Here is a 5,341-nt window from a genome sequence, read left to right as displayed (position 1 = left end):
GTGCTGGTCCTCGCATAGGCTTTTATTTTTTTTTTTTTGATGATTTTTAATTTTTAAGATGTTGCGGGCCCTTTGGACTTGGGCGGTGCCGGTGCTGGTCCTCGCACTGGCTTTTTCACTTGATGATTTTTAATTGTTTGCGGTCAAATCAAATCACATAAATCACAAATCAAATCACATAAGTTTGTAGTTTTTTTTCAGTTTCGTATTTGTTGTTTTTTAGTTTTTGTAAAGTTTTTTAAATTTTTTGCGTTTATATTATATTTATTTTCTTCTCTTTTTTTCAGTACATCACTTTTTTTGCCTTTTACAGTGCACAGTTTTTCACCAATAATAAAATCGCACTGGTCATATTTTATGTATTAAATTTACTTATTTTGTCCGCAGTCATCTCTTGTCTGACTGGCCTATATTCGTGGCTTCGCTTAGTTATATCTGCTCAGTCGTATATGAATGTTAGAATATGTTTATCTCTGAGAGCGGTGCTCAAATATACATGAATATATTGTTGTCTTGCTCGCACTTACGTAAAATAGAATAGTTAAAACGAAAATTGAGCAATAAATGAGGCCAACAATGTAGTGTCGTAACCCCATCAGCGGATGAGTATAATATAATAATCGATTTTTGCATATTTATTAAGCTAAGCCTTTTAATAATATGATCGTAAAGGGATTTTTCAAAATTCAAAATTATTTGGAACCAATTTTGTGACATGGCGTCCGAGCCATTAGAATGGTTTCCTAAACTTTAAACGTGTTTTCTCGAAACTTCTTTTTTGGAGGTGGTTGACATGATATTTCAAGTTCTACTGAACCGATTCCTGTGAAATAAGGTATATATCTTGTTTATACTTCCTGTCGCGTCTGCCTCGGACTTAAAAAATGCTGATTATAAGTATTTTTAACATATTCAAAATGGGCGAAAAAATTGGTTAAAAAGCATTTTTTGTGTTAAAGTTGACGCCATTTTCTATTTTTATTTAGTGGTCAACCCGATAGCGGCATTCTTATTAATGAAGAATTTGTTACATTTTTGTTCCGTTCTCTACAAGGGTTGAAATTATGTCAGCCAGGACGCACCGATCCACTTCACCGGCCTGTATCTCAGCGAATTTGGGTAATATTTGTAATTATTTTTTTATATTCTCCAAAACACATGTAAACTAAATATTTCACCGTAAAATTATAGGAAAAAATATAAATTTTATTTCCAAAATTATATGATGTTAAACCTTTATTAAAATTATTTTACACAAGACACTTCTTAATCAAAGTATCTCGGCTGGGGTCAAATACTTCTGGCAATCAAATCTTAAATCTAATTCAAAGAACCTCGGGCTTTTTCTGAAGCTTCAAGAAGTTCCTTTTTTTGTTTTAAGTTAAAGCTCATGATGCAAAAGTCGCATCCAATTGTGAAATTCAATTATGCTGACCAATGCAATTTATTTGCTGGCTAACCAAGAGCGGACCTCAAAGCCAAAGGCAAAGACAAATGCGAAGATCGCTAAGATTGAAATTGGAAAAATGGTTTATAAATGCCCTTATGCCATTTGGCCTGGGTGGATAACTCTCCCCTTTCTAAAATGGACCGTTGTTTTCTGTTTACAAAAATTAAGTTGTTATATTTAATAAAAAGAAAAAAAATTATTTTTTTTTTTTTTAAGTGGTCAACCCAAAAATTTTACTAATGAAGAATTTGGTAGATTTTTTTTTTTTGATTGTTATAATAAGGGCTGTGTAATATCATAATATTTTTATGTTTTTTATTTTATAACATTGTCATTTTAAGATATGTGCGAAACCTCAAGCATCGTTTTGCGTTAGTACAAAGTTAATGATAAAGAGTAGAAAATGTTTTATTGAAAAATAATTATGCATCCACAAGTCTTTGCAACGCAAATTTTTAATGAAAGATAAATGAAACGTGCAAGAACTTTAATGTAATAAGTTTAAATTTAAATTTTTAAACTTAACTTAACTTAACTTTAACCTCAACGGTTTTTCAAGCCTAAAATCGAAATAATTTTATTTTTTTTGAATAAACTCATGTTTTGTGAAATTGTTTTAAGATTCCTAATGTGCAAACTGCATTTAAATCAGATATTTAGTTTTGTAAATATAACAATACAAGATTTAAAGTTTTTACTTGAAAGACTTTGTCAAGCCGAAGTTTATATACCTTTGCAGCTATTGCAAAAAGTATATATTCTTGGTAAAATTTGATTTATTAGCGAATGTGTTTGAAAGCATTGAAGCTGTAATGATTATTTGATGGTTCTCATGGCAAATTAAAAGCGTAAATCTGAACTATCAAATTATTACTATGTTCAAAATAATTTAAAAAAAATCAAAAATCAAAGAGAAGTTACAGTTTTTTATATATATTTTTTTTGAGTATCCTATTGTTTCTATGGGAGCTATATGATACAGTCGTCCGATTTTAATGAAATTAATTTTTAAATATTTAACCATTACTATATATCGAAGAACTGCAAACAAAAAAATCAGCAAAATTGTAATTGTTTTCAATTACTTTTCCGATTGTTGCTATGGGAGTGAACAATTGAATAATTGAATAAAAAACACACTTTTTAATCTTCACAGTAAGCTCGCTAGAACGATCTTTCTTGCATATGGTTTTGAACGGAAGTGAGCGTTTTAGGTTTTATAAAGGATATCGGAAGCACCTTATTATACCCTTGCAGATGGTATTATAATTTCAGTCAGGAGTTTGCAACGCAGTGAAGGAGACGTTTCCGACCCTATAAAGTGTATATATTCTTGATCAGCATCACTAGGAGAGTCGATCTAGCCCTGTCCGTCCGTCCGTCTGTCTGTCCGTCTGTCCGTCCGTCGTTTCTACGCAAACTAGTCTCTCAGGTTTAAAGCTATATGCATGAAACTTTCCCAAAAGTTGTGTTTCTATTGCAGGTAGTATATAAGTCGGATCGAGCCGGATCGGACGACTATATCATATAGCTCCCATAGGAACAAGCGAAAAATAAATGAAAAAAATTATAACTTTGCTGTTTTTTAATTTTTTATTTTTAGTTTTTCGATATAAAACATTGGTTAAATATTTCAGAATTACGGTTTAAATTTCATCAAAATCGGACTACTATATCATATAGCTTCCTTGGAAACAATAAAAATATGAAAAAATTATTTATAATTTAATTTTAGAAATTTTTTTGTTTAATTAATAGTTTGACAGTTCAAAATTACGCTTTTAACTTTATTAAAATCGGAAAACGATATTAACATTACTTACTGACAGTTGACTCAATAGTGTAAACTCCTGACGGCACGTCGTTTAGCGATAAAGTCAAGCTTTAAAAACCTTTCGCATAAACGAAGCGGGTGTCTCTGACGGCACGTCTTGCACGGATGGCCCATCTAATAAGAAAAGAAAGACATTATGAGTGACTTTTTGATGCAGGAGTTGGAAGATTAGGTTTGGTGTTTTCTGAGCATGAGTCTGGGTTAGTTTGGAGGACAATGAGTTTTACGACGGGACGAGTGATCGTGACCGCACGGGTTTTTAAATCGACGACACGGATCTGATTGTCAGGTCCCGGGTGGACCATTATAACTCTGCCTAGACGCCTCTCTTTTGGTGGGCAGGCATCATCCTTTATATTGACTATGTCATCGAGAGCTAAATTTCAAATTGGGTGTTTCCATTTAATGCGACTGTGAAGTTCGGCGAAATATTCCTCTCGCCAACGTCTGCTCAGTTCTTGATGCATTATCTTGAGTTCTGCCAGCGATTTTGGAGGCTGAGTTTTTCACTTGGGTGGTCGGGCAACGAAGTAAGAGGGGCTCCTCGAATAAAATGGCCTGGCGTCAACGGTAATCAGAGTGAAGGGTTGAAAGTGGTTGAGAGTTAAGAACCGCTTCTATTTTTGCCAACAAAGTTTAAAATTCTTCGAAAGTGAATGCATGGTAAGAGGGGCTCCTCGAATAAAATGGCCTGGCGTCAACGGTAATCAGAGTGAAGGGTTGAAAGTGGTTGAGAGTTAAGAACCGCTTCTATTTTTGCCAACAAAGTTTAAAATTCTTCGAAAGTGAATGCATGGGATCCTGCTTCTCGCTTAAAATGTTTTTGAACATTTTGAGTGTAGCTTCCCAAAGACCTCCCATGTGTGGAGTGTGAGGAGGAATAAATTATTTATAGATATAGATCTCTGGTATAGATCTCCGTTATGTGATCGCTGGTCGTTTTGAGAAAGGCCTTCCAAGCCTTTGTGATATCACGGCTGGCGCCAAGGAAATTTTCCAAGTTATCGGAAACCATTATATTGGGAACTCCAATGCGACTTACAAATCGCTCCAAAGTCGCCATAGAAGCCTTTGTTGTCAATTCGGAAATTCCAAATGAACCGCTTTGGTTAAGAAGCATACAAAAACCGCTACGTAACCTTTTATAATGTGGCTTGAGCGAATTGCGGACGTTTTTAAGTCAAAGGGGCCAGCAAAATCAACGCCAGTTACTGTAAATGTGGGTGTGAATGTGACTCGATCTGACGGGAGGGCTGCCATGATCTGATTTCTCGGTTTGAAACGGATGCAAGTCGCACATCTTCGAATGCAGTGTTTTGCTTTGTTAGCTAATCGAGGAATGTACTGAACTTCCTGTCGGATACAGCGTAGCATTAGTCGGTTTTCAGCATGAAGATGGATTTGGTGTATAAAATTGATGAACAGAGTGCAGAGTCTAGAGTTCGGAGGTAAAAGTACTGAGTGGCTTTCTTTGTTTGAGTTGGCAAGGCGATTGTTTATATTATTTGGCCATCGTTATCAATGAAGGGTTTAAAGGGCTGAGAAAGCTTTTTGATAAAATACATTTTTTATTGAATAGTCTGATGTATTCATTTGGGTAATGCGTTTTTTAAGCTGCTATGATCAGTTGTGTTTTTGCGAGTTTAATAAGCGTATTTAAGTTGATGGCGGTGTGTTTCTAACGGAAGTGCCAACTTAAAATACGAGCTGTGGCTCTTAGAGCGTCTGAATATGAGGCGAACTTTAGGCACAGGTCCTCATTAACCAATTGAGTACAGCAGTGAACTAGGGCTCGGGATTTTAAGAGAACACATTCATGTTTTGTCGATTTTGGCCAGGCCTCCTTTGGTAAAGATAACCATTGTGGCCCATTCCACCAGAGTATGGATTCTCTTAACTCATTAGTTGAGCATCCTTGTGTTCCCAAATCTGCTGGGTTGTCTTTAGACTGGACATGGCTCCATGTCGAATTGGGACTTTCGAAATAAATGCTCTCTGTGCGATTTGCGACGTACGTCGCACCACAAAAGAGGACTTAGTTTCTCAAGATGAGTTTC

Source organism: Drosophila gunungcola, unplaced genomic scaffold, assembly GCF_025200985.1.
Source record: "Drosophila gunungcola strain Sukarami unplaced genomic scaffold, Dgunungcola_SK_2 000042F, whole genome shotgun sequence".
In the NCBI taxonomy this organism is placed as follows: domain Eukaryota; kingdom Metazoa; phylum Arthropoda; class Insecta; order Diptera; family Drosophilidae; genus Drosophila; species Drosophila gunungcola.
Note: the sequence above shows the minus strand (reverse complement) of the source record.